The 13197-nt window shown below is 43.5% G+C and overlaps 2 protein-coding genes across 2 annotated transcripts in view; both read right to left on the bottom strand.

Annotated features, from left to right (window-relative positions):
- The window catches only part of LOC112554923 (von Willebrand factor D and EGF domain-containing protein-like), a 535332-nt gene that overhangs the window by 260281 nt on the left and 261854 nt on the right, over positions 1 to 13197 (bottom strand). The window lies entirely within an intron of this gene.
- LOC112554925 overlaps positions 1 to 13197 on the bottom strand; it is a 153139-nt gene that overhangs the window by 49135 nt on the left and 90807 nt on the right. The window contains exon 4 of the mRNA XM_025222999.1: positions 12975 to 13086. The gene's annotated coding sequence lies outside the window, so the exon portion shown is untranslated. The remainder of the gene's footprint in view (positions 1 to 12974; positions 13087 to 13197) is intronic.

Here is a 13197-nt window from a genome sequence, read left to right as displayed (position 1 = left end):
TCTAAAATGTTAAGATAGCAGCTCAAACTGTATTAGAAGATTAATTCCATATAGAACTGACTTACTGTGAAATGTTGAAATGGTCAATAAGGACGACCACAGGAACCATTTTATTGTTTGTAAATACCCCATGTCCGAATGTAAGACTTAAACTGCGGTTTAGTATTTATTAGAACACCTTATCTGCTCTTCAGGCGGAGGAATACACCTGCCATATAACCCTAACCCTGTTTTATCATCGTGCCAGCTTTTCGTTTAGGTACGATTGAACTGCTGCAAAATGCGTGCCAGGTACAAATCTTTACTAAAACATTTAGGGTAGACTGCAAGAATGAGAAGCCGATTCTCAGAAGAAGAAAAAAATCCTGCGTGGTAGTCACGACTCTTTAAGGTGAGAGAACAGTGAAAATGCTGAAGAGTACTGAGAAAAATGGAGACAACTGAGAAAGATGGAGACAGGAAACAGTTGTGGATCTGTGTGTTTGTGAGTCTGCTGTTTGAACACAACTTTGTGCTTGTGTTCTGTATCTGAACACTACTTTTAAAAGTTTTCTGCTGTTTGTGAACATACATTGGTGACAATTCTCTTAGGCCTGCAGAGATCTTCTGTCAACAAATACTAATTTCACGGTGTTTCCTATATCTTAAAAGGACACTGTGCTTTTTTGTTTGTGTGCTTGTGTATTTGTGTGTGTGTGTGTGTGTGAGAGAGAGAGAGAGAGAGAGAGAAACACATCATAACGTTTGTATGAATGTGTGTATACAAATATTTTATTGTTTTTATCTGATATTAAAATACAAGAAAACCTGCATCAAAATTTATGAAATAATTAGATTCATTATACAGTGGTACCTCGACATACGAGTGCCCTGACATACGAGTGTTTTGAGATACGAGCCGCCGAGCGAGCGATATTTTGCTTCGAGATAAGAGCAAGATTTGAGATACGAGGAATCGCACACTACACCGCTGCACACGACCCCAACATGCGGGGCGGATGTTGGTGTCGTGTGCAGCTTCTAACAGTTTCTCCCACCTCAGACTAGACCTCAGTCTGTGTGCTTGTTTCCCTCGTTTTCGAGTCATTTTTGATAAGTTGGGTTCGCGTTTATTTTTGCTTTTTGTACATTTACAAAACATTATCCCATTTATTTTTGTAACCATGGGTCCGAAGAAGAAGATGATGTCTATTGAATTAAAGCGCGAAATCGTAGAAAAACATGAGCAAGGTGTGCGAGTAATTGACTTGGCGAAGATGTACGGGTGTAGCACATCAACGATATGTTCTGAGCTTAAACAGGAGTTGATAAAGGGTACAACGCCAGCTAGGGGCGTTACAATAATTTCTAAGCTCCGGACTTCTCTCCATGAAAAGATGGAGAAACTATTGACTGTGTGGGTGACAGAGAAGCAGCTTCAAGGAGGAACCTTAACACAAAGCATCATGTGTGAGAAGGCACGAGCGATTTACGGTGATTTGCTGAAGCAGATCCCACACACTTCCACAAACGAAGAATTTAATATGTTTTTATAGAATATGTATTTGTTATTCATAAATAAATGTTTCTTCTTGTAAATACACTTTTTCTTATTCAAAAACACTTAACAAAAACAACTGAGGTGGTGTTTTGGGAGCTGGAACGGATTAATGGCATTTCAATGAATTTCAATGGGGAAAATTTCTTTGAGATACGAGCAATTTGACATACGAGCAAGGTTACGGAACGAATTAAACTCGTATGTCGAGGTACCACTGTATTTTCAATACAATCACAATTTCTACTATTTATTAACAATAAAGTATCTTGCAACATTATTGTGTATAACAGTATCATTCCACTAGCTTTATTTAATGTATTTTCTGACTGTACATGTAAACATCATTTGGGAAGAATGTAGATCCTTGCAGAAAGCATTTCATGCCTTGGCTGACAAGGAAGAATCTAATGTTGATAACAACAAAATTTACCAACCAATCAGTAATGTATGGCAAAGTCTGAGAACTCCACAGATGGTTCTGACCTGACCATGAAAACAAATTAAGATGTCTGCGCAAAGTCTTTTACTCAAAACCTTATCTCCTACAGTGAACCCTTTCCGATATATTTATTTAATTATAACCTTGTTTTTTTTGTTTTGTTTTTTTTTTGTCGTTCGCCTCTTTCACACTTGGAGACCAGCTCTTGATATGAAATTGGTGGTCTTCTGTGTAGTCTCCATTGGCCCGTACAGCTTGTTGTGCAGGGTCTCCGACTGTGGCCACGTCTCTTTCCTCAGGGTACGGAGATTCCTACGGTCCTGTAGGATGTGTTCTACAGTCTGGTCTGCCTCTCCACATGAGCATCTCGGGGACGGCACGAGGTGCAACTTCCTGTGTAGGAGGTGAAGCAGCCTGTTGTGCCCGGTCCTGAGGCGGAAGATAGCGACCTGGTCCGGTCTGAACAGCTGATGGTAACTGTCCAGTGGTTGCTGTGGCCTGTACAGAGACTTAATGATGGTTTTCATCTCTGACATGTTGACTGCATTGTCTTCTTGCTCGTCCTCTGCACCCAACTTAGCCATCCTGTCAGCTTCCTCATTCCCATCTATCCCGCAGTGTGATGGGATCCACTGCAGAGCCGTTCTGAGGCACTTGATGTTTAGCAGCTCGGCTTCCAGGTCTGGCAGTTTGTTATTGTTGACTGCCTGCAGCACTGAGAGAGCATCGGTCAGGAAGACGACCTGGCTGTCATGGTCTGCTCTGCTGCTGATGATGTTTGCTGAGGGTGTGGCTTGAGTAAGGAAGGTGGTCATAAATTTAGGAAATTTATAGATGCTCATTCTCATAGCGGTGATCACCTGTTATACTTTTGCTTTAAAAACATCATTATTATTCAAGTGGCATGTTCAGTATGTCTTCAGTTGGTTTTCTTGAAAACTGTTGTCTTGCGTCTAATATATACAATACATCTTTATTATCTATTTCTGCTTAAAGCAGATATAGAAATTTTTCTTTGTTTGAAGCTCGCAAGCAATAAACTAAACAACATACAGTCGCATCCCACACAGCAGTACCACTAACACACACACACATCTGAAACAGACAAACTTGTTGACACTTGTTGTTTTGTAAACAGAGACACGGACATCGTGATGTGAAAATCTCTAATGACGTCATTTCTATTACATCATAAGGTGATGACGTGGTGATAGACTGAGAGTAGAAGAGGACAAACACTAAAACACAATTGTTGGTGTAAGAGACTGACACACGACTACAGCAGGTGACAGGTGTGACAGTGTCAGTGTCAGTGTCAGTCACCTTCTAGCGGCTAGTCGTCAGTGGAGACAATCACAAGTTGTGACGTACAGCGGGACATGATATCAAGTCGGATAGAGGTACGTTTGTACCGTTCTAAATAACTAGAGCTAAATAAACCTAGATCAGGGTTCTCCAGACAGACGACGACTTTTCTCTCCAGACCACGAACACGATGTCCAATCGCCACCCACAACTCGTCACTGCGGGCCGTGGCCACGTCCTCGATGTCATCATCCTTCATCATCCGCACTGGGATACCCGCTTCTTGCAGTCCTATGACCATACCCGACTGGTCAGTAACGTTATGCCAGGACAACACCAGCACGTCTCTCCACTGTAGACAGGGTGGTGTTGTGCCGCCACTGGTAGAGGTCAATGTTGTAGATGTTGTTGTGCTTCTCCCTGTCAACATGGATATAAACAATAGCATCGTGACGTCATCACGTAAACTGAGAGACACACGTCACTAACACAGTCTTATTTACAAGACTGTTTCTCACCTGTCATTTATCACATAGGTAAGTGTTTAACTGTAAACAACGTTACACTACACAATACACACACCTACCTGTAACACCAACACGGAGACTGTGTAGGAAGCTGGCCACCTCACGACCGCACGTCACACATTCACCTGGCCTGCCACCTGAGTGACCCTGACCTCGGTGATACAGTCGTGTGACTGGCGGGCCGTCTGTGTGGTCGGGCACACCTCGCTCACTGTACGGCAGTACATCACAGTGTGTAGTGATCCTCTCGTCCTGCTTGACTTCCCTGACGACGGCCGGAGGAGAGCGGAGGGGTCTGGTTAAATATTCCACTTGCCAGCCGGCGGGTTCGTTTCGATGGAAACAACTTGCCGCCCACAGATGGAGACGAGGAACTCGTGTCAGCAGCAACTCACACATAATCCGAAAGTTGTTGATTCTGTAGCCACGACTGTAACATAGTATGTAGCTACACGCGTTACAATGTGTACTATTATTAATGTGTGATTCTGTTTGCTAATCATGTGTATAATGTTACCAATGATGTCACCAAGACAATGATGTCACAATAATGACACGTGTTGCAACACAATCTGTGTAACAGTCGATGCTTCAAAACAAATCTATGTTGACAACACAACACCTCCATCAGGTGTTACAACTGTTGAGGAAACATCACCAGTTAAGCACCAAATAGTTGTAATCCAGAAAATGCAGACAGCATCTACCTGTGTGTCTGTCATCACATCACACACTGTACAACTCACCTGTACTCACACCCTACTTCATCAGCGATGACGTACAACGACCCTCCGCTCGCCGCCTGTGACAAGTCGTTGACGGCCTTCTCCAAGTCTTTCCTGCGATCAAGATGATACTGCTGGAGGTGAGGCTGACCGGGTGATACACCTGCTGACTGTTGTGTCTTTACTGTCTGCAGCAACAGGTGATACAACATGGTGCACGCTGCCCGACTTTTACTCCACGTACTGACAACGTAGACGTGGTGATCACATCGCAGCCACTGTATGGCCATCAGCAGCAGCACCACAGTTTTACCTGTACCGGGCGGTCCGGTGACAAAGAGTCTGGGAGGCGCCGTGTGTAGCAGGTGAACTTGCTCCGGGAAAAGTGTTATTACAGCAGTGTAGCACTCTCCTGTCCACCACACGGCCTCACCCAGGGTCTTGACACTCACACGTGGAGGACATGTGCATGGCACAGTCACTGTTGTCGCCGGACCACAGAACCTACAAGAAACGAATGTTGGATTCTTCAGCTCATCTTACTATCAAAATGACGAACTATATATATATATTGAGTGCTTTACATTATTTACTACAAGGTGTTTGATACATTTAGTGATAATGTTTTATGCCTTAACGTCTTCACGTACTTCTGTGATAAGAACCAAAACCAAAAATAACAGTTGTTTGTAAGTTCTGTTTCTCTCTCTGTCACTAACGGTCTACTGTCTACTAAGAGTTGTACATGTCGCGGTGAAGCATGAAATCTCTCTATCTTTATTTCCTTTACTTATAAATACTGTCACCTCCGCAATCTAACGCCAACCTGGAAGAATAGCTATAGTTAACTTTGTGAAAATAGTTTAGCTGATTGAATAAACAAAGTAACCTCACATAACTACTACAAACTGTACAGAATCTTCATAAAATATTTACAGTAAAACCTCGATTTCACATTTCTCAAGTGACCGCCATAATAAATGTGACATAGAGGAAACACTTTATTTGCTTCAGGTGACATCCAGACATGGAGAAAGTATGACAGACACCGCATGTCACAATCCTGTCTAAACATATTACGATGTCAAAGTCCAACAGGTGAGCAGCAAGGTTGTGACCGTGTGTCTATACAAGACTTTATGTCCCCGTGGGGAGGAACTCATCCAAGGTGGCCTGTCCTGTGAGTTGTGCTCGTATTTACATCACGTGTTCCACACGTTGCACGTGTCCCAACATGTCGCTGCCCCCAGGGGCCTGAAGGCAAACTTCCCTCACGTGTCCAGCGCTGTGAAGGCTTCGGACACTTTGTGGTGGTGGACATGTTGATTCTCAATAGTCGTCGTCGTCACTTCCCGCGTCGCCATCAACCCCATCTCCACTGTGTGTCACAGACGCAACTTCCTCGCGTATGTTTTCAAGACAAAGTTCACCACAACTTTCCAAGCTCTCGTTGCAGATAAAAAAAATAGTCAAAGTTGAATTTAGATGCACCAGTCATCTCGTAGAACTTCATTATTCAGGCTCACCTCGCAGGTATCATCACTGTCATGTACAACGTCCGACACACCTGACTGAACATTGAAACGAGGCTTTGCGATACACAGCACCTGAAGCAACTTCCGCATGTGTACCGTCAACTTCACTTGAACATCGAGACCGGACCAAGAGGACAAGACTCGGGAAGAAGGACGCTTTGGTTAGATAACCTTGAGTAAGGGGCGAGTCAGTGACTGTCTGCTGGAGTAATGGTCTCCACCAACTCACCATTGTGGGCACACAAAAAAAAAAAAACAAGAACAGTTTTAACATCAGAGCTGAGTTCATATACAGAATAAACAGAAGTGGGCCGACTACTGAGTCTTGAGGGACTCCACAAGAAAGTGGAGCAGGGTGAGATGTTTGACCATCAACAAACACAGTCTGCATCCTATCAGTGAGATAGCAATTGAATCCCGCTAGTGCAGGTCCAGAAATCCCGTAGAGGGTGTGTAGTGTATGAAGGAGCAGAGAGTGGTCCATAGTGTCAAATGCAGCAGACAGGTCTAGTAGAGTTAAGGTAGAAACATCACCACTGTCAGGGGCAGACTGAGCATGGGGGATGAGCTGGTGCTCCAGTAAGTAGACCACAGCTGTGTTAAACTTACTTTCTCTGTGATCTTTGAGAGAAAAGACAAGTTGGCAACTGGACGATAATTGTTTGACACGTTGACATCAAGCATGGATTTCTTAAGAACTGGCTTCACTAGAGCATTTTTAAACAAAGATGGGAAAACATCTGATCACAAGCTGACAGTCACAATGTTTGTGATGGAAGGAAGTAAAATATGTAACTACTCATGAAGAAGACTTGTGAATATTTGATCTAACTGGCAAGTTGTTGGCTTGGCTTTCAGAATAACCGCCTTTATATCAGCATCACAGGCTGGTTGAAATTTGGCCAGAGAGTGTCCCTGGGAAATATCACAGGAGATGCTGTCAGGCTCTGATATCGAGTACAAAAATGATTGAATGTCCGAAATCTTGTTAGCAAAATAATTTCAAAACACTTGTTGCAACTGTGAAGCAGGATAGTGGGTGGGAAAATGCCATCGCCTTGCTATTTCTAGTCATTCAATTTTAGAAGTCGAAAAGTGTCTTGGGGTAAGTGCACATAATTATTTTAACCTTGTTGATACATTTTGCAAGGTTTTGCTTTACTTTTTACTTTACTAATTATCTGTACTTTTGGGTTATTATCAACCTCGGTAATTATATCCATCTTTTCTGGAAGCGAAAGCACTTTCCTTTTAGTTGCCATGGTTATAGGACTGTTTACCACAAACAACAAAACGCGTGCGACTACATACAGGTCTCGAGTGGAATCCGTTTTAGGATGGGGGTAGAGAGGTGGATGTGGCCAGATGAATAACACGTTCGCTGTATGTAACTGTACATGTACACAACACTGTCATAAAATACAGGTAGCGGGGACTTGAGTTGAGACGTCCTCTTCGATTCTTACTCTCAAAGGATCCCTAGCGACAAGCTTTGAACTTGGGTCTAAACCCAATATTAAACGCTGGCTTGTGGCCGAACATGCACGCGATTGGTCAGTCTTACCACATGACCTGCACTACAACCAATCACGCACCACAGCTAGGTTTTTATAGTTGTTCACAAGCTAACCTTACAAGTCACAAAAGCTTGATTAATGATCTTATCCTCGGCGAACAAAATACTTACACACCAAAAATAATAAATTTTTATATCATATTCTACATTTCTACAACTCACCTGGCTACCAGTGTCCTGTACACTTCACGTGTCATGTGACTGTCAGGTCCAGCCCCAGCCACACGTCGCTGCCACCAGTGTCCGAGTTCCCTCAGCACGTGACTACTGACGTCACACGGTGTCTTGGGGTCAGACAACTGATCACAGCACAGACACAGACCTGGGATGTCGGCGGGGTCTGTTGTTCCCAGATACTGACACAGGTCCTGTAATACAACCACGTGATCAAAAAGTGCGTATTCTTTGACAGTTGTGGTGTTTAAACTAAACAGCTTTTTGAAAATTATAGTATCATCTGATGTCACCAGAAAGGGCTAACCCTCTGGTGGCTTTTAAGTGTGCATGTGTATGTGTATGAGTAGCAGTGTACTACTTCACTGCTGCAGTGGAGGGAATTTCCCAGCAGCGCTGACCACAGAGGGGTCATTCAGTGCATGACGATAGATTGTCTTCAAGGGAGATAATTGTTAAATTATGTGTGAGAGAGAGAGAGAAGTGGCCATATAAGATTACTCCCCAATCTCATTCGGGCTACTTCTGAACGCTTACGAGTTAAAAAAAAAACCAACTGTATTTAATTGGTCTGTAAAAAAGTAAAATGTACACAATATTTTAATTTCATGATGTGAAACAGTTTTTACTTGAGCTATGTTGGTGTCGCCGGAGATGGCCTGTTGAAGTTGACGAGCCGTGAGGTTGGGGAAAGCGATGGTCTTAGTGATGCGCAGACCGGGAGCGATGTCGGACACCAGGTGAGACAACATGGCCTCCGCCTTGTCCAGCTGTGACACGGCCTCTTTAAGCTTTCGCTTTATATTATTATCTATTTCCTGCTGTGACATTTTCAGTTCCTGTAGGTTGTCACCAAATGTCTTCACCTCAAGTACGAGCAAACCAAAATGTCGGTGAAGAAGAAGTACATCAAAGTCTCCTTGTTTCCAGTTTCGGGGTAGACACGACGGAAGACTGAGGGCTACAGGTAACTGGGCAACTGCGGCTGAGTAACAAGGTTCACTCAAGTACTGTCCGAACTTTAGCTGACTAAGTCCTACCAAAACTTCTTTGTTCTGTTTAGACATTGTCTGCAGACACATGAGAACCCGATTCATGGCGGCATCGTCTCTGGTATCACTGTCCTGAACACGAGTAGGTTGAGGACTGGGAGCCTGACCAGCAGCAGGTGTAGTCTTCGCTTGTTTGTTGGACTGACCGGCCTTTCCAGGTGCTGGCTGAAGGACCACAATACTCTCACCAGCAATGGACTCTCTGGTCATCGGCACGCGGTTGAAGTAGACAGGAGGCAGGAAGTAGGCGTCAGAGTCGAGATCAGGGAACGAGGCCTCAACCCATTGTAACCAGAATGTCTGGGCTTGTTCTGATAATGTTAACTGCATCAAAGCCGCTTTAGTACATGAAACGAAAAGCTTTATGCATTACTATAAGTCAGTTTATTTCAACTTCTCATTGAAAAACCTTTATCATTTACTTTTACATAAAACTATTCGAGTTTTCGGACAGGAAATATTTATAACAAATTACCAATGGTATTATTGTTTACCACTTTGTATAGTTCATGTTCAAATCGCTTTTTTTTAAATTGACACTTTTGCTTATATTTATACTGTATTTATTGATATTTATTTTTGCTTATATTTATACCTCATGTAGTTTTTATTTAAATAAATGTGTAAAAAAAACAAACCTTTTTATTAATGAGCTTGACTGCTTCGTCGATCTGAGATGGAACACCACGGATGGTGACAACCTTCCTACCGAGTACAGGTGACGAGTTGACATCAAAGTTTATGTCAGCGCCTGACTGTTTGTTCACCTCGTCAAGTAGACTTATGTTTTCTGTTAAAAAAATGATTGTTTTTTATACAAAAATCTAGCCGACATTGCATTTCAAACTGTAATTAATACAACAAACTAAATGGTAATTATAGTTTTAATGCTCCTAATACCTTTATACATTTATACCTTTATTCTTCACTTCATCTCAGTTATATTATCTCTTTTGGTTATACGCCATTCTCTAGAAAGTACGAACGATCAGCATGTTGACAATGAAATATCTATCTCTGCCCCGACATAGTCCGTCAAGGTCGCCCCCTAGTTCTTGAGTTGTTCAACATTTTCTGGAGAGAAAGGTCCGCATGCAAAAAGTTATATCCAGACCGTATATATACAAACAAGAAAAGCATTGCCCTTTCGCTCTCCGGGAAAGACAGAACTGTAGCGACAACAGTAACACACACACTTTGAAGAGAGCTGGAAGGTTAGCTGGAGGGAGGATGTCAGCTTTAAGGCATTTGGATTGTAAGTGTAGGTGTTTAAATATAGTTATTTGTTTGCAGTGAAATTCATAAAGCAGAGACGAAGGAAGTGCAGTTTGCATGTTATTATTCTGTTTGTTTATCACCTGCTATCTTCTTCACCTTTATCTGTCTGCACTCAGTCTTAGAATTGTGACACTTGTACTCTACTTGCTGACATAAGTAGAATAAAGGCATTCGACAACATTTGCCGGAAGAGAATGTTCCGGATACCGCGCACAGAAGACAAAACCAATAACAAAGCACGGTTGCCACAACCGTAGGATACCAGTGACCCCTACTCGATGGAGTCAAAGAAAAAGGATAATCGAGTTTGGCCATACAGCCCTGCACGAAGCATCTGTCAAAGACAGTTCTTAATTAAAGACAGGCGCGAGTTTCGGGCCTTGTCAGGTACGCGTTGTCGGTCGTTGCTGCCTCTGTGTGTGTGTGTGAGTGTGCTGTGTTCCTGTAGTATACTTTTCTTCTTCATCTTCTTCTTTCCTATTCGCCCCCAGTGGAACATACGGCCGGAACCCCACCCCGCCATCGGACCCGGTCCTGGGCATCCCTTTCCAGTTGGGACCATGTCCTGCCAGCTGTCTCTGCCTCTCTGTGCATTGATCTCCTCCACGTCTGTCTGGGTCTCCCAACCTTGCGCCTCCCCTGTGGGTTCCAGCCCAGAGCTTGTCTCGTTAAATTGTCGGCTGGCTTTCGTAGAGTGTGGCCAATCCAGCCCCACTTCCGCTTCTTTATGTCTTGGCTGGCAGGCTATTGGTTGGTTCTCTCCCACAGGTCTGGATTGGAGATCTTCTCAGGCCATCGGATGTTAAGGATGCGGCGCAGACATTTGTTGACGAATGTCTGTATCTTGTTGGTGAGGGCATTTGTCACCCGCCATGTCTCAGATCCATACAGAAGGACTGACTTTACATTGGTATTATAGATGCGGATCTTGGTGTGTAGAGAAAAAGCCTTGGAGTTTCAGATAGGTCTTAGGGAGTGGAATGCAAGCCTGGCTTTGTTTATTCGGCTTCTGACATCTTCATCTGTACCTCCGTCTTTGCTGCTGACTATGCTGCCAAGGTAGGTGAAACGGTCAGACTCTGTAATACATTCTCCATGTAGTTGGAGTGGAGCTTCTTGCTTGTTGTTGATCCGCATTACCTCCGTCTTCTTGATGTTGATGGTCAGGGCAGTCATCGCTGATTCTTCTGCGAGCCGAGTGAGCTTTGTCTGTGCGTGTTGTTGCTTGTGGGACAACAGGCTGATGTCATCCGCAAAGTCAAGATCCTCAAGCTGCCTGGCGAAGGTCCACTGAATGCCCGTGTTGCTGTTAGAGAGGTTGTTCTTCTCATGATTCACTCTATGACGATCAAGATTGTTGGTGAGAGCATACAACCTTGCCTCACTCCAGTCCTCACTGCGAAGGGGTCAGTCAGCTTTCCCTTTGTATCACCCGGCATGTCGAGTCCTCATACAATTGCTGGATGATGGCAATGAACTTTGGTGGAAATCCAAGCCATCTATTCTATACGAGAGAGGAAAAGCAGCTCACAGAGCACCGGAGATGAAGAACTATAACATCAAGGTTTTCGGCCTGTGCAAGACAAGGTGGAACGGCAATGGTAAGACCAGACTTTCGTCAGGGGAGACTATTATCTACTCCGTATAGGAAGACCATGTAGTATACATGTACATGAAGTATACATTTAGTTAATATAATTAAACTTATACGGGCTTAAAGTGAGGCAGTTCTCCTGTTGCAACTCTTGTCTTTTCTTTTGCAATGAGCGAAGTAAACGCCGCAAAATCTGTTTGTAGACTTGCTTATTGACCAATATATCATGGTAGATGATAAAATCTTCGGCCAGGAACTGCCGGGTATTCAGGGTGTTGTGAGAAGTTGCACCCTGGCTGCTTCACAATGACAATGTATCTGCTGACACCAACCTAACCACACGATTCACCTGATCTTGCTCAATGTGACTTTTATCTTTTCCCCAGTTTCAAAAGGATCATCTGGGGACCTGTTTTGATAGCTTACAGCAGTGATGCCCAACCTTTTTCGGCCTGCGGGCCATACACATTTCCGACATGCGTGTCACGGCCGCTTCACCGCAAAAATACAAAAAAAAGAAAAAAAAAATAGAGCAGATACCATTTTTATTAGAAACAAGTTGTACTTACCATTAATTATGTAGTAATTAGTGGGATATTTGAAGTTGTTTACCCGAAACCAACCTCTGAATGTCCGGCTGCATCGTAGAGACACCAAGACAGAGCACTGAATCGAAATGTTCGTCTATCGAAAAAAAGATTGAGAGACGCCTCTCCGTAGGGATAAATACTTCTTCTTCCCTTTTTTCGTTTTTTTAGGTCTTTCTTTATTACTAACATGCCGATTTCCTGCACTGTGGGCAGAAGTTTCGCTGGCCGGATGGCACCGCGTCGCGGGCCGGATATGGCCCGCGGGCCGTAGGTTGGGCATCCCTGGCTTACAGGTTACAGACAGGGCATTAACGACGGAGCTGAAGGGCATCTGAGATGCATCCCTCCAGCAGTGCATAGAAATATGCCAGACAATGAAGATAAAATGCATCGGACTTCAGGGTTCTACAATAAATGTTTAACCACGTAGTGAAATTAAAATGAATTGTTTCTGACACCAGCCCCGTTACATTGAGACACACCTCGTTACATCATCAGGATACCTGCGAGGTGGATTTTAAGAAGTTGCAACTGAAGACACATTTGGTATACATCACCGTGAAAGGCATCTATCCCTGTACCAGTTAAGGAACGAATAAACGAAATATTTTTCAGAGAATAACACAAAACCAAACTCACCTGTATTCTGAAGTAGTGCAGCCTGTTCGTCGGTCACGGCGTGTAGGTAAACTTCGACTCTTCCGCCGCCTCTAGAACTTTCTCCTCCAGGGCCTCCTTTCCAGCATTGTCCCTGTAATATTTGTTACAAATGTACATGGTAACATCCTAGACTGAACTCCATATACACAGCTTGTCTGATAAAAATACGCATAAGAGTATATTTTACAATAATTTTTACAAA

The sequence above is a fragment of the Pomacea canaliculata genome, linkage group LG14 (genome assembly GCF_003073045.1).
Source record: "Pomacea canaliculata isolate SZHN2017 linkage group LG14, ASM307304v1, whole genome shotgun sequence".
NCBI classification, from domain to species: domain Eukaryota; kingdom Metazoa; phylum Mollusca; class Gastropoda; order Architaenioglossa; family Ampullariidae; genus Pomacea; species Pomacea canaliculata.
This window is presented reverse-complemented; position numbering and strand designations above follow the sequence as displayed.